The 22,830-nt window shown below is 45.8% G+C and overlaps 1 long non-coding RNA gene across 1 annotated transcript; it reads right to left on the bottom strand.

Annotated features, from left to right (window-relative positions):
• Positions 1-206: 206 nt before the first annotated feature.
• Positions 207-22,738, bottom strand: LOC129325290 (uncharacterized). Its single transcript, XR_008596588.1, has 3 exons — positions 22,712-22,738; positions 2,102-2,183; positions 207-1,219 (listed from the first exon to the last, which is right to left on the bottom strand). It is a non-coding gene; the product is annotated as an uncharacterized LOC129325290 (long non-coding RNA).
• Positions 22,739-22,830: the final 92 nt, after the last annotated feature.

A 22,830-nucleotide genomic window follows, 5' to 3' on the forward strand; every position in this document is an offset into this window, starting at 1 on the left:
GCCTGCCGTTTCCTGTGCTCAAATCTGCCATATCAATCTGAATTTGCAACTTAATTCCACCCTTGTTCACCATTACAAATGTGATTATCTTTTCATTCGACTTGATTCAAATGGTTCCATTGTGGTATGGAGGCTGCGACTTTCCCTGAGCAATGTTAAGATGCAGGAATCATACAACAGGGCAAGTACCTGCAACTGTACTTCTCACATGAATCTGCCTTATACTGAGTTGGTCTATCAAGGTCAGCGTTGCCTTCTCCGATGGACAGCATCTCTCCAAGAGCCCAGGTGGTAGTCTTTCACAATACCTGGTTTCTTTCTCCCTCCCTAAGTATGTATCTGGGTGTTTTCCAGCCTACTCAGACTGAAAAGAGAAACGAATGCTTACAGAGATTCCATATTACGGGACTGAGAATTATAGGGATTTATTTTAAAGCTGTCATCATGGGGGATTCCACATTCCTGAATGACAAGTCATCTTTTTAAAGTCGTCTTTTGAATCAATCTTTGGAAGTAAAAGTGTTATAGAAGGAAAAGTGTTATCTTTCTCACCAGTTAGTGTTCCGAGAAAAAAAAAAGATTCCAGATATTTCCCCCACCCTATTACAAGTCTGAGAATTTTTGGAGTTGCAAGCCAAGTAACGACTAAACCTTATTTATGCTTCTCTGGCCACTTTGTCCAGCAGTGGCATCCTTTTCTTCTGTAGAGTGAACCCAGCACAAGCCTGCAGCTGAACTGACCTTATCAGATGTGTTCTCAGCAAGAGCGTGACTCACTGAAGGAACTAGGAACCCATTACTCTTTCTGATTGGGTCATCTCTGTGAGGGTGGTGTTTTCCCAGAACACTCTGACATCATTTCTGGAAATATTTTTTGGCATCACCCTTAAGAGCTTTCAGGGGGGTCTGTCATTTCCAGTAGGGCGATTAATGAGCCATGTTTGCCTGTCCAGGATGCAAAAGTGAAAGGAGCAGGAAAGGGAAAGCTAATGTTTTCTCAAGAACAGAAAGTAGGGGCAGTAGGGCTGCCAACTCTGGTTTGGGAGATTCCTGGAGATTTGGGGGTGGAGCCTGAGGAAGGCAGAGTTTCGGGACGGTAGACACCTCAGTAGGGCATGATGGCATAGAGTCCAACTTCCAAAGCAGCCATTTTCTCCAGGAGAACTGACCTCTGTTGTCTGGAGATCAGTTGTAATTTCAGAGTATCTCCAAGCTCCACCTAGAGATTGGCAACCAGAAGGGGAAGAGGTGAAATTAGCAAGGCCAAAAGCTTCTCACTGCCCTTGCTACAACCCAGTGATTGTAATCTGCTCTCTTTGAGGTTAGAAAATTAAAAGTGAAAATGATCTTGAGCTTGGATGCACATATGAATCACTGTGGGCCAAACTAGTTGTTATGGTGCCCACAGATCTGAACTATGGATGCCGGTGCCATAGAGATGAATTTGGCCATTTAAAAATGCTGTGAAGGTTCATGGTGTGGTGGAATCAGGTAATCTTCAAGCACTGAAAGCCTGATTGGGCCCTTGTAACGTTTTTAAAATGGCTGAATTCATCTCTAAAATGGTGTCAGCATCCACAGGTTGGACCCGTGGATGTTGTAATGTCCAGTTTGGCCCTGTGATATGGTAGCTTTAGGATACTTCTCTCTCTTTTTTTAAAAAAATATTTTAATTGAAATTTAAAAAAAATAATAAAAAGAAAACAAAAAGAAAAACGCATAGCTGAAAGGAAAAAATATAAGAACAAGAAAAGCAAAAAGAAAGAATGAAAGGAATTAGGAATACGTTCCAATTCGCTTCATGAAAAGATATATAGTTTTTACATATTATATATAGATTTTACATATTTACATATTATAACCTAAATCCAAATTTAACCTTACAATTAATGTTATACCTTAACTCCAAATTAACCCTAAATAACTACATCTCCTTTCCCTCTAATATATTTTTCTCCACTTCCTAATCTTCAAAAGCACAAAACATCAGTTCATTTTTCTTTGTTTCCCACAAAAGTCTATAAGGGCTTCCAGGTAACAATATCCTTTATCCAGTGACTTTTCCCTAATTAAAGACATAAGTTTGGCCATCTCTGCTTACTCCATCATCTTCTCCAGCCAGTCCTCTGTTGTAGGTAGTACTGCTGTATCTTTCCATTTTTGAACATATAACAGTCTTCCAGCTGTTGTCATATACAAAAAGAGTGTACCATGAGTAATTTGTTTGTCCATTAGCTCCAACAAGAAAGCCTCCAATTTCATTTGTATACTAGTCTTTAAAATCTTCTCGATAACTGAGTGTATTTGTATCTAAATTTTTAAAAACTTTTTTGCACATCCACCATAAATAATAAAATGTCCTCTCCTGCTGTTCACATTTCCAACATCTGTTTGAAACATTCTTATATATTTTTGCTAATTTCTCCGGTGACATATACCATATATACATCGTTTTATAAAAGTTTTCTTTCAGACCAGAGCGTAATTTAAATTTGAGGTCGTTCAGCCACATATTCTCCCATTGTTCAAGTAGTATGTTATATCCAAAATTCTTTGCCCGTTTTATCATACATACTTTCATCTGTTCTTCTTCTGTTTCCAATCTCAACAAAAGTGTATACATTTTAGCAATATCTTCATGTAACTCTGATGATCAACCTGGGACTCCCAACTCATGTGTTAACTAGTGAATGGTCTTTATGATCCTTTCTGATTAGATCTGAACTTTACATAATTACAGTTCGGTCTGTCCTCTTTGCATTTCATGACCCTTGACCCTGCTGTCTGTCCCCCTCTCCCATAATTCCAAAATAAAATGAATGCAAAACTCACTTCATAAGTACCTGCACTACTGGGCTCTAGTCCACATAACCATATTTTATGGGAAAGATTATGTTTGCAGTGATTTACTCCAATTCTCCCACTGATCCCTCCCCAATTTTCCCATGCTTTTTCTGGTCCACTGACCCACCAGTAACAAAATCTCAAGGGGATCAGTTGATTGGAGTAGGAAGGAAAAGTAGGAAACTCCTGTTCTGTAACGTTTGCAGATGGTTGGATACTTGCCAGCATCCTGTTAAAGATATCAGCGATTCAGTAAAGCGTGTGCCTGCAAACTTTCAAGCTGTGGTAATCCTACTAGACCATCAAGTATTGGTAGGGGGATGATCAGGAAGGAATTTTCATCATGGACCGAATAGATTGGAATTGGATGAGGAATCAATTCCTTCCCTTGTAGTGGTGCTTGCCCAATGGAATAGGAGCTAATATGACATTGTGGGTCGTCTGCAGGGGAAGGGGGGAATTGGAAGAAATTGCTGTCCCCTCTTCCACAAGCAGAAATGTTGCTCTGTCAAAACACCTGCATAGTTGGATAGTTACTGTATTTTTGTCAGACAGAATGTGAAATCTTATTTAGCACAGTATGCCCCCCCCGGTCATTAAATTAAGAATTGCACAAAGATCCATGGGAAATAGATCCCCCCTCCATGCTATGTGGGCACAGAGTTTAATGAAGTTGTTGTCACACAGTGCCAGGTGGTGAATGGAGAAATTGCTGCTGTTGATGAGAGAGACCTGGATATTTATTTATGTCATTTATAGTCCGCCTTTCTCACTGAGACTCAAGGCGGATTACATAGTGTGAGATTAGTACAATCAGTAGCAAGGACAAGGGCAGGCCTTTGAGTAGGCCGGGACTGTTAGCCTTGAGTACAATCACGTTTCAAAGAGAAACTAGGCAGTGCATAGAAAACTTTTCTACAGAGTGGTGTAGTGACCAGAGTGTCAGACGATGATCGGAGAGACCCAGTTTTGACTCCCCGCTCTGCCAGGAAAGCTTGCTGGGTGACTTGGGCCAGTCAGACACTCGGCCTAGCATACCTCGCAGGGTTGTTGCAAGGGTAACATGGAATAAAACAATGTAAGATGCTTTAGGTCCCCATTGGGAGAAAGAAGTAAATAAAGAAATGGTAGATGTACTACTGTTAGACTATGCTGGATGTGAGGAGGAGATAATTTACAGAAAGAGGTCCCTGCTAGGATGAGATATTGTTCTTTTGGATTGTGCCCAGCTGTGGTAATCCTGCTAGACCCCAGCCTCCCGTTGGACAATCTGTCATCCGCATAGGAACTACCCCAACCCCTATCCATTTGGACAGGATCAAAACCTGCGCGCCTGAAGAACCTTCCAAGCAAATTCTTGGGGTTCGCATAAAGCCCATCAACGAATGCAAGGGCACTTGCCCCACCCACCCACATTTCGGACAATGAGAGCAAAATTCTTGTGCTAGCTGAGCTCATTGCAAACAGATAATACAGTGACCAGCAGGGGGCTACAAACTATTGCTGTGACCTCTCTGCTCTCTCAACCCCGTTGCCTTTTTAATACATATAACTAGGAAGTTTTAATCACCAGACGTATACAGGAGCTTATACAAATCTCTTTGGGAGGGAAAGACTTCCACTATTTTATGGTCTCTCATTTCCTAGCATGGATAACTGTTTAAACAACCCCAAGGCTAGGTTGGTTCAAACTTGTGCACGCAAGGTGTCACTCTGATAATTGTCAGCTGACCGTGTGACCTTCCTCTGCATTTATTTCCTTTTTATTTGCATTTGAGTTGACATAAAATGATGGCAAAGCCTTGTCTGTCCTATGTAAGCCCATGACAATAGCTTTTATTACATCTCTTTCTGTTCCTATAGGCTGTGAAAGAGCGGACTGGCAATCCTTTGTTCCTTCTGCTTTGGCCCCCGGGAGGTTGGAAAACTCCCACGGCCATCTCAAGTCTCTGCTTGGTGCCGCTGCCACCCCTTCCCCTCCTTCCCCAGGGTTGCCAAAAACAATTGGGCACCTGCTGCCACCAATGACTCAGAAAGTATCTTCTGTTAAGCAGAACCATACATCTAGCACTCCAGAGCTCACTGCCACAGGATGTGGTGATGGCTTTAAAAGAGGAGCAGGTAAATTCATGGAGGAGGTGGCTATCCATGGTTACTAGTCATGGTGGAGATCTACTCCCTCCAGTACCAGAGGCTGTATACCTTTTTATATCAGTTGCTGGGGAGAGCGGGCAGGAGGATGCTGCTGCAGTCACTCTGTAAATGAGCTTCCTAGAGGCAGCTGGTCAGCCGCTGTGTGAACAGAGCGCTGGACTAGATGGACCTTTGCTCTGATCCAGTGTGGTTCTTCTTATGTTCATATGCACCTGCATTGCCATTTAAAGGCTCTGCCTAGTTGCTTCTCCTCCCACTATGCTCCCACAAGCCAGGGCAGGGGCGATCTGTCACAACTCTCTCTTTCCTGCAGAAGACTTGAGACTCCCTCAAGCTATTCTGGGGGGGAGGGTCCCCCATCCCCCAGGAGCAGCATTTCAGGGGCATTTTGAGCTACAGTGGGACGGGGCAGACATGGAGGCCACCCTTCTGCAAATGGAAATCCTTCCACTTGTGGAAATTATCAGCTCCCATCTTCCACTGTCCACCCAGTGCTATTCTCTGCACACATCTGAAATGGAATGACTATTATGCTATGTGTGCTATGAAGCAGCATTCCGATCAAACAGTGGCCTTGCAGTAGTTAGCATGGTTATATCTCTGCTAGTACTTCTACAGTGTGGTACCTTCAGATTTTAGCAGCTGCTTCCTAAAGATATTGCATAAAACCTGAACGAACCTGATGCAAGTGCCACATGAAAAGAATCAATAGGGGTGTGTGTGTTATGTGCTGTCAAGTCGCCTCTGATCTATGGTGACCCTATGAATGAAAGACCTCCAAAACATCCTATCATTAACAGACTTGCTCAGACCCTGCAAACTGGAGGATGTGGCTTCTTTGATTGAGTCCAACCATCTCCCTTTCGGTCTTCCTCTTTTCCTACTGCCTTCCACTTTTCCTAATATTATTGACTTCCAGAGAATCTTGTCTTCTCATAATGTGACCAAAGTACGATAGCCTTCGTTTTGTCATTTTAGCTTCTAGGGAGAATTCAGGCTTGCAAGTGCCACATGAAAAGAATCAATAGGGGTAAGAACATAAGAACATAGAAAGGTCTTGCTGGATAATGCCAGTAGACCATCTAATCTACCATACTGTTTCACACAGTTGCCCACCAGTTGAGGCATAGAGGTCAAGGCCTCGCTCCTGATGTTGCCTCCCCACACTGGTATTAAAGATTTACTGCCTTTGTTGATGGAGATGCCCTTCATTTCCTAAGGCTAGTAGCCAGGGCTTTTTTTCTGGGAAAAGAGGTAGTGGAACTCAGTGGGTTGCCCTTGGAGAAAATAGTCACATGGCTGGTGGCCCCTCCCCCTGATCTCCAGACAGAGGGGAGTTGAGATTGCCCTCCACACTGTGGCGTGGAGGGCAATCTCAACTTCCCTCTGTCTGGAGATCAGGAGGCGGGGCCACCAGCCATGTGACCATTTTCAAGAGGTTCCGGAACTCCATTTCCCTACATTCCAGCTGAAAAAAAGCCCTGCTAGTAGCCATTGATGGACCTATCCTCCATGAATCAGTCTAACCTCCTTTTAAAGCCATCTACGTGTGCTGCCATCACTGCCTCCACTGGTAGCGAATCCCACCATTTACAGTGCAATCCTAAAAAGAGTTACTCCAGTTTAAGCCCATTGAAATCAATTACTCATTGAATAAAGACATATTTCCTTTTGTCTGTCCCAAATCAATTTCCTAACAATTTCATTGGGTAGCGCGTGCCCCCACCCCAGTTTTAATCTTATAGAAGACAAAGACAAAGATCCCTCTCTCCACTTTCTCCAGCCCACGCATAATTTTATATGCCTGTATATGTCTTCCTTTAGCTGTCTTTTTTTCTAGACCACAAAGTCTCAGACTCTCTAGCCTTTCCTCATAGGAAAGATGATCCCACTCCTGAATCATCTTGGCTGCTTTCTTGTGTACTTTTTCCAGCTCTGCAATATCCTTTTAGAGACAGGGATGTTATTCTTTTGTTCTTTTGCAAATTTTGCATTTGTATAAGCCTGGAGATTTCGCTGCATGAGGATACCATAAGAATCTTAGGCTTGTACAAGTGAAATATTTGTAGAGATACACAACAATTATACCCATGTTGATTTATTTTTTTTTTAAATGTGATGGGGACAGACTTGTCCACTACCTTATGGTTCATAATTAGAAATCTAACTTTATAATCTAGGGCAACAGATACTAACCCTGGTCCCCATGACAGAGAATGGAACTCGCTTTGCCTTGTGTTCACTATGCCCCTCCCTTGGATTTCAAGATAGCACAATGTGGACATGGTTGCAAAACAAATGAGTCATGTGGCTTGCTGTCAATTTTGGTGGCAAAGTTGCTTGTTTGTTGCAGTTTGGCAGGCCAAATGTTTTTTGATCGCTAGTAACACCCGTTCCACTTTGTGTATTTTTACCTATGATACGGATCTCTTGATAAAGCGGCAAAGGAGGACTTGCGTCAAGAGGAAATTAAAAGGTGCTGGAAGTAATCCACATGAGATATTGAACTGTACAAGGGACAACTCGTCGTAGCTTGGGCCCATTCCCGCATAAATATGGATGTGGCAACAGTGTCTGATAGCAGGGTTCACTGGATAACATGCTTCCAAATTCCACTGAAGTTGCTTTAGAAGTTTTGCAGTAAACTAAAAAAAGAGACACCTTAAAGCCTAATTTGACCTTAAATAGCTCTTTTCCCTACAACACCCTTTTTGAAATATAGTAACCCTGTTCTGTACACATTAATCCAAATGCAGCGATGATAGAAGAGTATCTTTGTAAGAATGCTCTCCTGAACATTTGTTTTGTTTATTTTGCAGAATGTGGAAAATTTAAACGTTCAGGAGGGCGTTCTTATAAAGAGATCAGAACCACAATGTCATGGATCAGGAGTTTGCTTCTATAAGGGTTCGTATTACAGCACATGCCAATGTTTATTGTACATATTTTTTTACTGCAATTCAAAGTTTTGTACTTTTATAAACCTGTCTTCATTATGGAATATCAAACTTGATCAGCTTTGTTGCCTTAAAGAGCTCTTTGCATACATTGACTTTTTAATTAGCTGAGACAGGTTTCTGTTTGCTTTCCTTGTTCGTCAGAAACCTTTGCTGTTGGTTGTTTTTATCAGAATTTGTAACCCACTTGATGTTTGATTGAATTTTAATCATATTTTGGAATCCACCGTGAGTCTCAGTGGGACAGGCAGACTGCCAACAATGACACTTGCCATTTTGTTTTCAATCCACTTCTAGGAATCCCTAAGAATCCCTAGCAATTTGACTTTTTTACCTGCTGCCACCTATTGAAGTAGCATTTTCGTTGAACTGTCTGTCCACCACAACCTCAAATCTGTTTCTTGGTTTATCATTGCCAATCCAGGCCCCATCAGCATACATTTAAAGGTAGCCTTTTTTGTGCAATGTACATCTCTTTAAACTTACATTGAACTCATGGAAATGTCTTGATTTCTCACCTCTTGTTTATTTATCTAGGTATTTCAATGCTGCTTTTCTCCCCAATGGGGACTCAAAGTAGCTTATTACATTGTTATCCCCTCATTCATTTAATCTTTATAACAACAACCCTGTGAGGTATGTTATGAGAGTGACAGACCCAAGGCACCCATGACAGAGTACGGGTTTGAACTTGGGTCTTCCAGATCCTAGTCTGAAACTTTAACCACTATACCACACTGGCTGTCATTGTGTGAACTGATCATACTGAAAAATATAATATCTGAGGTGACATTGGAAGATATGAAACATATAAAGAAACAAATTGCTGCTTAGCCAATCATTCCTGCTCCCAACTTTTTAAAATTTTTAATATTTACATTTTACTTTTTGACACATCCAGTCTACAAAGTAGCTTATACAACATTAAAACGGATGACTTATTTTTGTAAAAAATACTAAAAAGCAGGTTGTAATGGTTTGCATGCAACTGAGTATTTTATTTCTGCTGGTTGATGTGGGTTTTTTAATATTGGTTACTCTGAGTTTAAATGCAGGTCTCTGAGGAAAGGAGGGGGCTAGATGGGTGAATGGAGTGTGATGCGGTTGGAGGGGAGCTGTATCCTAAGAGGCAGAGTGAACTGCACTTTTTAGTCAGAGTGCTGACAGAAAAATGTTTATTCTGGCCAAATCAGGCAAACTGTGTGGAGCCTGAGAGAGAAATTCTGTGTTTGTGTAGGGAGAGTTAACCAAACCAGGAGAATCTGGCCAAATCAGGCAATCTGTGTGGATCCTGAGTTGCCTGTGTGTATCTCAGAGAAAGTATTTATTCTGTCTAAGTCAGGCAAACTATGTGGAAGCCTGAAAGGGTCATTCTATCTAGGCCAGGCAAGCTGTGTGGAAAAGCCTGAGTGAATATAGGATGAGAGGACTGTTTATTTTGTTAGTGAATATCTGTGTGGAAAATTAGTCTTTGTGACGGGGTATGTAAATATATAACTATTTTTAAACTACCAAGCTTAAGAAATATTCTGAAACCAATACACTTATCAAAACTCTGCAACCATCACATTTATGTACTTATAAATCCCATTTAAGTAAAAAATATCCCCTTTTTACCTCATAACCACCTTCACATGCTGACCATTCTCTCAAACTACCATCTATAACAAGCCTTCCTATGTTACCAGTTAAATAGAAGAAGTCTAAGGCAAAAGACTTGGGTGGCAGTGAAAATCATTTGAGAGAGTCAGGGAGGCAGCAATATATAGGTCACACAGATAAAAAAGAGGAAAGTATTCTCAAGATATAAGCCTGGGTAAAGTAGAGAACACCAGAAGATCTGTTTGCGTGGCGAAAAAGGAAGTGTTGGTTGTAACCAGAGCTCTCCTGAGGTAAATGTTTAAGGTAATGTGTGGAGGAGCTGAATCCAAAGGCAAAGGTTATAAAACTAAATAAAAATCATTGCATATGCTATTAAAACTATCATATTTTAAAAAAGAATAAAAAGTATATTTTCTTTTAAGACTACATTTGTGTCACAGTAGAAATATTATGAAATGGGATGATAAAATTTTCCTTTCCACTGAGCAGAAGACCAGTTTACCAAAACTTTACATGGAAACCGTAGTAAGGAGCTAAATGGTCATATGCATCTAACCATCAAGAGAATAGACAAGTCTGTTTCTTCCAAATCTATATTCTTCATTCAGAATAAGATTATTTAGTTATTTATTGCAAAATTTATACCCCGCCTTTCTGCCCTCATAAGGACCACCAGAGCAGCTAACAAATTAACACGTATACAATAGAATCGCACTTTTAAAACCATTAAAGCCAACCAAAAACACATCATTAAAACAATTAAAACCAGAGCCAAAATACACCCCAAAAACATAAAAAACAACTATTAAAATACTGGGCAGGAAGGAGGGATCTCTGAGGGAATGCCAAACGAAACAAAAAAGTCTTCACCCACTGGCAAAAGATGGCAATAGAAGAGGACAGATAAATCTCCCCGGGGAGAGAATTCCAGAGTTTTGATGCCAATTTATGTGACTGTATGGACCTTTTATGAAATGGTTAAGATGATGGACCTGTGCCTGCAGAACAATATTGTGCACCTGACATGCCTATCATAACCCCAGGTGGATGACTAGATCTTGAAGATAATAGCTCATCTTGTCTACTAGACTTTTTGTTTGTGTAAAGTAGTTCATCTAAATCCTTCTGGCTTGAAGAAGAGCTCCCTTCATTTTTCCAGCCACAAGCTGGTCTCATAAAAGATATCCTTTTAACCTCCTCTAGAACATTGTGGTACACTTATGTTTTGAAATTATTCCTGCATTTTTTTCCATATTGAAAGAAAATGCAGCACAACCCCCTAATTACCTCAGAGGAGACTTGCCACAAAATACTGTTTATATGGGATGATTGCAAAGTATTTGAGGAGTGAGACATATTTAAGAGGTGACAGATCATAAACTGCCCTGCACATTATAGGGCTTGACCACAAAGCCTATTCCTTTTCCTTCTTGAAATTTAGGAACATAGCTTCTTTCTAAAAGAGGACACACATTCATCGGGGAGAGAGATCTGAGCCAGCTCTGCTATGAGGCATCCTATTCAAACATGCCACAAAGAGCCCAGGAGACAAACAGGGTTGATGATATATAAGGCGCAACCCATCTGCCATAGAAACTAATGCTTAAGTTGGTAGGTAGGAGGGCCATTAATGAAATCTACAAGCCACACCCACAACCTTCCATTTTATCCCCTCCTGCTGGTTCTCATAAGCCACCCTGTCCCCAGCTTTGTTCCTACAGGGTTGTTCAAATCATTCATATAATTCTAGGTTCATTGGACTGGACCCCACTGTATGATTGCAGAATAGAAGTTTTACTTAACACCGTCCCATGTGCAGGAGATATTGCGAGAAAGCCGCTGTAAGATCTTTCATCTTCCCATCAGTATTGCCGTGCTCAAAAGGCAAGCAGAAACATAAGGCTGGATACTATTGCTGTGACAATGAGCAGAACCACAAGTGACAAAAGGCACAGATTGGACTCTTGTCAGCTTCCCTCAAGTTTTGATGGAAAATGTAGGCATCCTGGTCTTGCAGCTTGGCTCTCTGACTGCTGTCCAATAGACTTTCCAACTGTCACTTGTCCAACATTCCGCCAAGCTGCCTACATTTCCCATCAAAACTTGAGGGAAGGAGACAAGTGTCCAATCTGTGCCTTTTGTCACTTGTGGTTCTGCTCAATGCAAAGGCTACTTGTAAGGATTTTCTTGCACTTCTGCACAGGCAAGAGTTCTCGCACAAGCAGAAATGTTACATGGGATTCAATTTGCATTGTTAAGAGAACTTCTCTTAACTCCTCTTTGTGCCATTTCTCCCTGAAGACCAAACAACAGCTGGTTTCTGTCCCCAGGAATCTGGAGTTTGTTTTGAATCAGTTCCACTTTGATCCAAAAAGAAATTCGAAGAGAGGAAGGGCAGGAAGAATTTCAGCACTTCACTCTGCTGATGTTCAAAGGCAGGCAGTGTCTTCCCGAACTTTCCTAGTTTCCTTCTAGAGCATTCCCCCCTCCCCTACCAAACAAACCCTCAAACCCCTTCAAGGGATCAATTTACAAAAGGGTACATAGAGGTATAACAGAAAGCTACCAAGAAATAGAAATTAAAGAGAAATCCTTATTTTGAAAGAAAAGAGAGAATAATTAATGGCTATGTCAAAAAAGAAGAAGAAGAAGTGCATTTTGGGGGAGGAAATTCCACTCTCCACCATGATGCTAGATCCAACCCATTGTGCTTGTCATCTGTCCCCAACTCCCCAAAGTGGATTGTGAAGCCTATGGAAGTGGGTCCCGGGTTTTGCCATTTTATTGATTCATACATGCTGTGAGTGTTTAAAGTGAGTCACCAGCATCCCAAGTAAGTTTGGACTTGTGGGTCACCATACCAAAAAAGGTTGAGAACCATTGGTCTGTGACTCAGCAATCAGGAGTGACTCTTAGGTGCTTTTTGATTCAAACTGCAAATTGTACAAATATCAAGGCCTCCTGCCCTCCTTATGTATGTGAGGTATAGTGACTCCAGCAAGGGGCTTTTGGGGCAAGTGAGGAACAGAGGTGGTTTGCCATTGCCCTCCGCTGCAGAGCAGCCCCGGCTCTTCTTGGGGGTCTCCTGTCCTACTGACTCTGCTTAGCTTCCAAGACCTGATGAGATCAGGCTAAGCCATGCCATCTCCCTTCTGCTTCTTAGCTGCATTGAAATGAAGAATCTGGATCTCTGTTCTCATGAGTATTATATTTTGGTTCCTTTTACCCCCCCTCCCAAACCCCAGACAACTCCCAAACCTGCTGCAGTGGTGCTTGGCACTGAATAGGGCTAACACTAATGTAACATTTCCCTTGGCATTGTTGTTTGGGGAAAAACACACACACAGCTGGTTGTTTAAGGGATACAATGAGAAGTGGATGGAAGGGAAAGCGTAGACTCAAGTTGGAGCCAAATCTCACTTTCCCTTTCACTGGCAACACAGACTTATGTATGCGAGGGCTGTCAAGTCACGGCTTTTTAAAAGAGAGTTCAGTGGCTTAATTTAAACAGGGCAAAAAAACAACTTCTTCCCCGGCCCCATCCCCGCAATGTCAAATGAAATCTCCTCCTCTCTCTTTCTAAATATGATAGGAAATTGGGCCTTCATGTGTGTACAAGTTTATTTCAGTTTTGAGCAGCAAAAGATTTTTGGTAGGGTCCCCCCCCCAAAAAATAATAATAAGGTTGTATTGCTAGAATGAAGCTTCCTGTCCCTAATCTGGAAGAATTAGATTTTAATTTGAGATGTTTTATCCAAAGCAGAAGCTTTAATGGCACTCAATTTAGCTTCCCATCAGTCAGGAAAGAAAACATTTGATCGGCTCATCAGGTCAACAGGAGAGAGCATACAGCGTTTTTCAGTGTCTGCAAGAATAGCATTGCTGAGAAAGACACAAAATAGATTTGAGTGGGCAACCAGCCTGCCACATTTATGAACATTACAATCTACACTGGAGAGAATGAGTCACAGCTCCCTGGCATCTGTACACAACGTGTCTCCCCTGGATTTCTATTTGATTATTCGATTTGGATCCATAAGGCACTCTGTCATAAGGGCTCAGGTCAAAAGATGTGACTTATGCTGTTGTTTATTGATTCTATTTTTCTTTTGTGGAATTTAAAGTGGTAGAGAAGAATATCTGAAGATATCTGAAGAAGTGAGCTGTGACTCACGAAAGCTCGTAACCCTACTGTAAACTTGGTTAGTCTTATAGGTGCTACTGGACTCTTGTTCTTTTCTAGTGAAAAGGAAGCAGTTTTAAAGGGAAGGTGCATTCTAGCAAACACAGGTTGTCAAAATCCCCTCCACCATTTAAGTGCAGGAATGCTGCTAATCAGGGAAAGAAAATGGAGGGCCCCTATTTTGCAAATCAAGTTAAATTTACATTCCAGCCAATTAGCATTTTAGGCTCACATCACAGTGAACAGAAAATGCAAATAATAAATGTAATTTGATTTAATGTAAATTGCAAATGCAAATAATAAATTTAATTTGATTTAATGTAAATTAAAATAGAAGCACCCTGGTGACATAGAAAATGCCAATCAGTTTTATGTTTGCATCAAGTTAATGGGAAATGTAACCAAAAAAAGGGATGTCAAAAACTCTTTGACGTCAGTAGATGGGATAAAAAGCAGAGGTTGGATGAGGGGGCCCTGGGTTCAAGTCACTTCTCAAGCTTCAAAGCTCTCGCAGCAGCCTTGGGCAAATCTACCTAATCTACTTTATAGGATTGTTGTGAGTCTAAAACCTGCTCTGGAGACCAGAGATGCTTGCCACCAACACACAACGCCCGTATCCATTTCCAGTAGAAACCCTCTGTGTCCTTTTGCGCTTGTTTACTGATACTGCCGAAATTCTCCCGTCATTATTGGCCGGCAGCATTTTAAATCAAGTCCAGGAGAATTCAGAAGCCCGACTGGGCAGTTTAAGTCCCTCCTGGACGTGAGGGGTAGAGAAAGGAGCTGCGGGTGACTTTAGCTGGTGCTGAGCACCATTTTCTCTTCGGTTTGGGTGTTTAGGCAGCATATAAAGGTTTGAAATAAATTAAATAAAGGGGGCTCGTTTTGTTTCCACCTCTGTTTGACCATGCACAATATTTGGGAATTTTTTTTGTGCGGGGGGGGGGGGGCGGGAGGAGTTATTCCTTCTCCTTGTCCAGGCAAATCCGGACTGTGGGTAGGTGAAAGCAGCAGCCTCCTTCCCTCCAAATCCGCCTCCACCTTCGATCAGGCCACAGGTCCTTTCCTCGGTTTTTTCTGCACTCTCTCCCGAATAGTCTCTGCCTCTAGACGTCTGGAGGGGAGCTGCTAGAGAAAGACGCGCCCCGAAACTCCCAGGCTGGGACTGGCGGACACGGGCGCCCCGTCTCTCCTACAAGCGCAAAGGATTTCCCACCGAGAGGGGCCATCTCTCTCCATTCGCGCAGCCTCGTTCCACCCACGTCCGAAATCCGAACGGGGTTCAGGCCGGGTGCCGTCGGACGCGGGCCATCGGCTCCACTCGGAAGGCCGCCTCGCCGTCGGCCCGGTTCGTGGTGGTTTTAATTGCGCAGCGATCCGGAGTTCGCTCCCCCGCCTGCGGGCTTGTTCCGAAAGTTCGCCCAGCTGCTCGGTACAAATGCCGCCCCTGCGCAGCGCGCCGTCTAAGCTGCCGAACCCTTCCTTGTGAAAACTAAAACACGAGTCTAGTGGCACTTTCCAGACGAACGGGTCTTGATTCTAGCGTCAGCTTCCCTGGACTAGAATTTATAATACAAGGATTCGTCTGGAAGGGGCCCCTAGACGGCTGCCTGTCTCTGCTGCTCCTCTGGAGTTAACTCCTTCGTGGAGCCTGGAACGCCCCAGCTCGACTTATTTCTTGCTGGCCCGCAAGCCCCGACTGCCGGCAGCCTTACCTGGGCTGCGAATAGAGGGAAAGGTGGGTCTGAGCACCTGTAGGAAGATCCACCCGTCCCAGCACTGCTGGAAGCGCGGGGTTCCTCCCTCTTGGCCCAGTGTCCCTTCCTGCCTGGGAGCCAGGGGCCCCTGTCATCTAACTTCGTTAATCTCTATTTTTAAACAAGTGAAACACCGACTTAAAAAAATCCCTGCCAGGTACTGGTCGCGTAAAAGATAAGCGTAATTTCCTCCTTGTCGGCAGAAGGGGAAAGGAACGCATTCAAACGACCCGCTTCCCAAACCGTTTTATCCAAGAAACCCCTCAGGGGAAAAAGACCGGCCACTGGGCGTCACGTCTAGGTTTTGCCTATTGACGCGTACTGCAGGTCCCAGTGCCCTGGTGGAAATTCGTTCTGGTCCATTTTCCCTGTTTGATTTCTTTAGTTTGCTAAGAACCCAGCGCCTATTTTAAATCCTTCCAGAACACCAGCAAAATCCAGAGTTTCGAACTGCGAAGACCGTCGAGGCTAATCTGTTTCCTGATACTCTCTTTGCTTTTCTCTCCTCCCCATCCGCATTGCTACAACCTAAAGGATCCGCTTCCAATTTTTCACTGCCCACCTGGCCCTCTCCTTTTCTCACACGCCTTCCCTTGATTCTCCCGATAAAGCCGGGGGACTCTCTCGGGTGGGTCTTGTCCTATATGCGCAATGCACCGTGGAACGTGCGGGACTCGCTCCACAAGGTATGGAGATGGTGCCTATCGGCTTAGATGGCTTTAAAAGGGGACTAGACACTTTCAAGGAGTTTAAGATGCTTAAATGGACTCTCCATGTGCAGAGGCAGTCTACCCCAATACTAGGTGTGTGAGTGTAGGGGACACGGCACTGTTGCTTTCTGTTCGCGTTGGGAGAACTTTGGCTGCCCGCTGGCTTAGACCGAACATTTCTGATCCTCGAGGGCTTTTCTAATGTAATTATTACACTTCTTGAGAGTCCCAGCGCCCTACCGGCACCGATCCTCTTCTCCCTTTTGCAGAAGGACGAGACACCAGAGCACCTCCGTGGATGTTTGGAGCGGACTGATTGGGAGGTTTCCGGGTTCCCCCTCCCATTGTCCCAGAGCTGAATAGCTACCCAGCCTTCTTCACGCGATCTGCGTTGATAAAACCGATCATTAAGTGGGGTGTGTGTGTGTGTGTCAAGCGAAGGGCGCATCTGGGGTGGCCCCGACAGGGGAGGTCTCCAAAGTCTGAATGAGGCGCTGATGGGGCGCTCATTCAGTCGGCCCTTAATCGCCTGCTGCAAATCCGCAGGTTGAACATTACAGAAGTGTGAACGGCCGGGAAACAGGACGCTGTTCAAATGCCACCAGAGCCGCATGACGGGAGCGCGGAGAAAATTCGTCTAGCCCGACTGAGCCTAAATACAGTTTACTCTGGAGTCAATTGCACTGATTTCAGTAGAGCTTGCCAACTAGTAAAGGACTTAGAATTGCAGCCGTTTAGGCACACACTAGATCCTAGACATCTTACGCGCAAGTAAGACCTTTGGGGCGGGCGGGCGCGTCATTGGACTCCGGAGCGACCCATTCCTTTCAAGGGACCCGATACCTAATGTTTATTGAAGGGTCCGGTGTGAACGTTCCCTCCGGGTTGCGCGAAATTTATTTAATGGACCCTTTTAGCTTGAGAAGGTCAGCAAGTTTTCCAGCTAGGCAGAACTCTTCTTCGGACAGAAAAGTGGAGAGAAAACCAGAAGCCGGATCCCCCCGCCCCCACCACTCCCTAATAAATTTCTCTCTGAAGAAGAACTAAAGAAGAGTCAAAGGTATTGCCAGAAAAGGCAGCGAGTCGGCCAATTTAGACCCGTCTTTCTTACTGGGGCAAAGCGGTACTCCCCGAAAGACCAAATCTGGGGTCCCCTGCGCTCTTTCTCCGAGCCTCGGAGTTCAGCGCACGCCCCGGACCAAGTCTTCTCGCCAAAATAAGAACAAGATCCAAGTCCAAAAGGACTTAAAGACCAGCAAGATTTCCAAGGGATAAGCTTTGGAGAATCAAAGCATTTATCGCCGAAATAACGCAGTTAAAGTATTTGGATAAACTGTTCAGCACCGATTCGGCTGACATCGCGATCCAAGCCGGCCGATCTCCGCAAGCCGAACCTCCCGATCGAAATGCAAACCGAAGAATCGGTGCCACACATCAGATCTAAAAGGGACGTTTCCAAGCAAGGAAGAAGCGCCTGTGGACTGCGCTAAGAAGAGTTAATGGCACAAAGCGCGGCACCCAGTTCTGTCTCCTAATGGTCCCCCTAAATGCATTTTATAAAATATCACGATGCACGCTGGAAGTGTGTGTGTGGGTGTGTAGGCACAACGAAACAGTCAAGATAACCTTCGCTGAGGACACAGCTTCAAAGGGAAGCCAGGTGTGACTGGCGAACCACGAAATCTGACCGAGAACCGACAGTTTTACAGTCGCAGAAGAACGCATTAAAGTGGCGTTTTATTGGATCCCGCAATGGACTCCATCCTTCCAAATAAACTTTAACAAGGATATTTCTCCCCCCCCCCCAAATACCGCAGAGGCGATTTTGAAGTAAAGCGACCAAGGGTCGTTTAAACACTCTCTTCCTCATCCCTCTCCGAAGGCATCCATCCTGCTTTGTCAACTCGAATCAGCCCTGCCATTCTTGCACACTCGCACAAGGGAGTAAGGCCCGTTGCAATTGGGACAGAATCGGGCCGCAAACATGTGTGAAGGCAAACAATAAATAACGATAGAAGGAGAGGATCGTGCAAAAAAGAAGCCCGTTTTAGATCCTATGGGGTTCAGGAGGCCAGTTTAACGCGTGTTTGTATCTCTCCTAAAACCCAGGGTTTTTTTTTTAATTGTCTTAATTTGACAGCATAGCGAGTGGCTCAGGAGAGCGCCCTCCCCCGGCGAGGGGGGAATCAAACGTTGTCCTGTTTTGAAAAAGGTTGGAACTGTGGGAGTGAGCGAAAGCTCGTCTGAACAAGAGAACTCCAGTGCTGGTGATGGGAGAGCGATGTGTCCGCTTCTTACAACAACTCTATTCGCCTGGAGACTAGATTGCTGTCTGCGACTTTTTGAGGGGGGGGGGCGGGAAGAGTGGAGGTGAGCTAGTGGGAGAGAGACCCCCCCATCCCCTCCTCTTCTCCAACACGCCGGATCAAGAACCATTTAACTGGGTTTTTAAATCCTATTAAGCAAGAGCGCCTGGAGAAGAGAGCGAGATGGAAAGACGAGCAGCCGGCAGGAGGGAAGGAGGGAGGCGGCGGAGGCGGGAGCGGAGTCATCTGAGGACAAAGTCCTTACAATCCCAGGCAGGCTGCGCTCGCTCGCTCCCTCCTGCCTCCTTTGCAAGCAAGCAGGGGCGGTCGGATGCCGCAAAGGGGTGGGGAAGGAGGCGGGGGAGGGCGTGGGGGGTGTTGCGTGGGCTTCCAGGCTCAGATACTTCTCCCCCTCCCAACCCACGCATATTGTTTCGAATCCTAATTATTAGCATTGAGGAATTTGTGTTATCAGTACAAAGGGGGGAGGGGGAGAGATACATTCCCAGGCACCTGCCTCTGTTTAATACCCTTGCATAGGGACGGGAGCGACAGACGAAATGCCCCACTGCCTCAGCCCCTCTGAATCCAGAGGGACTTCCTTCGTGTCTCTACACAAGACATCTTACACCAGTAGGAGCAAGGGAAAGATCTTACGGGTCTCCCGTTGTGGATACACGTGCACAGCTAGGGAGACAGAGTACACTTGAATATAAGACCACACAGAAAGGAAGTCATTTGAGCGTCCCCTGTAAGAGGTCTTGTGTAGAGAGAAGAGCAAGAGTTCAGTGGCACCTATAAGACTAACAAAATTTGTCGAAGGGTATGAGCTTTTGTGAGCCACAGCTCACTTCTTCAGGCAGTCTTATAGGTGCTACTAGACTCTTGCTCTTTTCTACTGCTAAAGGCAGACTAACACGGCTATCCATCTTGTGTAGACAGAGCATGTTTGGGATCGCAGGAAGCACGCTTTTCTTTGCAGGAGGCGTTTCTATCGCCCTGCGCTCGGTATGTGTTGCAGGTAGCGTTTATTTCGTCCTGCACTCAAGTATGGGTTAGGACCCATTCGCTGAACAGCAAGAATTGGGTCCAGTAGCCCTTTAAAGACCAACTAGATTTCTCGGGCAAGAGATTTCAACAGTCAACGCTCCCTTCGTCAGATATTATCTTGATTTTCTAACAGAGATTAGAACTAATTGGAAAGAGCTCATTCCCCGTTTGAAAATGAAAGCGGTCGTTTAAAAGTGAGTGTTCGACTCTCCTCAAGTAAGGTAAAAACAGCGGAGGATTACTTGCACCTCGATATTCTGCACAATTCGACGGGCTTTTCACTCCCCCCCCCCACGAGCCTACACAGGCTTACCTGGAGTGAGACACCCCCCCCTCTTTGTCCAATGGAATTTAATCCCGAACAAAGGGCTGCAACCTGGTTGGACCAAATGCTTTCGGGAAACACATTTTGCAGAAAGGGGACTGAGGTTCCTCACTTTACCTGCTGGATTTTTTAAAAAAAAATCTTCAGTGACAAAACCTGATACAGTCAGAGCTGGTTAGTAGGTTAGAGGGTCGGTCCAGAATATGGGAGATCTACAAAGTCTCCGTGGGAGGCACTCTCTTACAGTGCAATCCTAACCAGAGTTATACCTGTCTAAGTCCATTGAAATCAATGGGCTTAGACTGGAGTAACACTGTTTAGGTTTGCACTGTTCGCCGAACCCACCCCATAGGGCTGTTGTGAAACTGAAATTGGGAAAAGAAGAACTATGCCAGCGGCTTTGGGTTCCCACTGGAGAGAAAGGCGGGGTATAAATGAAGTAAGTAAACACATTTTAGGGACTGGGTTGTGTTGTGCGAGCGGGGAGAGAAGAGGAACCTTGCAGCAGAAGCGAAACTTTTCAAGGGGGCGATTAAAAGGGCTCAGCACTTCCAAGGAACTCAGTGAGACTTTCAAGTGCTCATCTTGGCTGGATCCCGCCCGAACTTTCTGCTCTCTTGTTCCTTCCTGATTTTCAGACGGCTGGCAATTTTCTTGGCTTCTTTTTTGTTTTAAGCGCAGGAAGGATTCAAGAAATGCACAAAGGACTCTGTGCTTTCCCCATCACCTCCTGCTGAGTTTGATTCGATTTGGAGGTGCTGGAGCTTGTGTTCCCGTGATGTCCAAAGCCTTTCCCTTGCTGATATCCTTGCGTGTGTTTAAAAAGAGGCTTTTAAGGTGGGGGAGGGAGATCCTTTTGTTCATTAACTGGACAACTCCCCCGCCCGGCCCCTCCTCCCCCATTCTAAGCACGTTTGCGCAGAAACAAGGACCACTGATTTCAACCAACCCCCTCCAAGTCTACTTACTTAGAGCCGATCCTGTGACATGTCCCCTCATCCGCCCCTCCCCCACGACCACCAACGCCGCAAAAACTCAACTCCTCCATTTCCATCCCCAACAGAAACGGACTGCAGTCTTACTTGGTCATTGTGTTTTGCATGTGGAAGAGTCCCGGGTTCAGATTCCCACCCTGGACCAGTCACTGTCTCTCAGCCTAACCTACCTCACAGGGTTGTTGTGGGGATAAAATGGAGGCAGAGAGAACCGTGCAAGCCGCTCCGAGCTCCTTGGAGGAAAGGTGAGATCAAAATGTAGTAGATAACAGGTGGGATTTACATCCGAGTAAACAAGCGTGTAGGGTAGGTGTCTAAGTATGAGTAACAGGATTGGTTTGTCTCGCTCATCCTTCTCTCGTTTCCTGTGTTTTTTCCCCGAGTGTAGCTTAAGGGGAGGAGGATGGTCTTTTTGATCCTTTATTTTGCTTCATTTATATCCCGCCTTTCTCACCAAGCGGCTGACAGAATTCTTCTCTAGTCACAACAGCCCTGTGAGGTAGGTTAGGCTGAGTATATGACTGGCCCAAGTTCCCACGGAGAATCAAACCAGGGCCACCCAAATCCTAGGCCGTTACTCTAGCCACTACACAATACTGCCTGTGTAAAGGGCGATCATCCTCATCGGCTTGAAAAAGCCACGACGCCCCTCTGGACCCGTCTCCGCTCCTCCCTTTCGCACTCGCATCGCTTCCCATCCCCATTCTCTTCTGCACAGCGCCCGGCGCAGCCGAGGTCAATTTGACTGTGTCTGTGTGTGTGTGTGTGCGCGCGCGCGCGCGAGCCTCGCAGTCTTTGGTGACAAGTTGAAGGGGAAGCTGACCAAAGAAGCGGGAGGAAACGAACGGATGGCCCAGCCACTCTGAAGGGGGCGGAATGCCCGAGACTTCAACCTCCAAGACACCTCCCACTAATGTCGGGAGGGATAAAGCCAGTGGACCTCTTGTATCTTCCTCTCTCCTGTCTTCTTGCAGTCTGGAAGGAGCTCGGGGCATAGACCTGCGTTCTCTTGGCTCACTGTTACAGGTATAGAAAACAACAAGAATTTCATTGCTATTCTTACCATTCTCCTAAGAAGAGCAAGGAAAGTCAGGTCCGTGCCCCGAGGAGCTTCCAGTGTGCAGGCTCAGGAACAACATTTCATTATGGATACTGTTCCCGTTATAAACATAGTTATCAACGAGGCGTTTGAATGACATGCATTGCCTTTAACCAGCATGATCGTGGCAACCTTTGAAAGAGGGGCCTTGCCTCGAGGGAGTCTCTCCGGCCCTCTCCAAGGCGCTCTTCCATTCGCTCGCCCGGCTTGGGGGAGATAAGCGGCTGAGGTCAGACGCCCGACCCGTCCGGCCCCCAAGGGCGCGGGTGGCTCCTCGCTGACGCACCGCCGAAGGGCCCGCGTTCAAAGCCAGGCCTGCCTGAGCCCGGGAGGGGGCGGGACCGCCGGGCCGCCTCTCTGGAGGCCGCCGACCTCCCTTCCCCCCGGCGCCGCCCGGGCTGGGCTCTGTTTGGGTCCGCGGCGCGCCTCTCCCCGGCATCGATCGCGGGCCGGTTCCAGCTCGGAGGCCGAAAGCAGATCGGCGGGCTGGGGCAGGGAAAGCGCCCCCTGCGCCCTTCCCGCCCCGAGGCTGGGAGCCGCGCTCGGCAAGGCCCCCTCCCTCCGACGCACCAGGTCGGCAACCTCAGCCAGCGGACGCCCCCTGGAGCCGGGCCGGGGCTTCCTGTCTGGCTCTGACGGCGCGGGCGACGAGGCTGTTCGCTCCTGCCCTCCGACCCCCCTCGCCCCTGCGCGGCCTGCCCGGGCCCCCTTGCCTCCCTCGGCGCTTACCTTGCCTGCCTCCCTCTCCCTCTCTCCGCGCGGCTTATTTAGGACTCCCTCCCTCTCCTCTCCTCCCCTCCCTTCCCCTCCCCGCCCGACGGGGGTGGCGAGGGAACGGCTCGCAGCAG

Source organism: Eublepharis macularius, chromosome 2 (assembly GCF_028583425.1).
Source record: "Eublepharis macularius isolate TG4126 chromosome 2, MPM_Emac_v1.0, whole genome shotgun sequence".
NCBI lineage: Eukaryota > Metazoa > Chordata > Lepidosauria > Squamata > Eublepharidae > Eublepharis > Eublepharis macularius.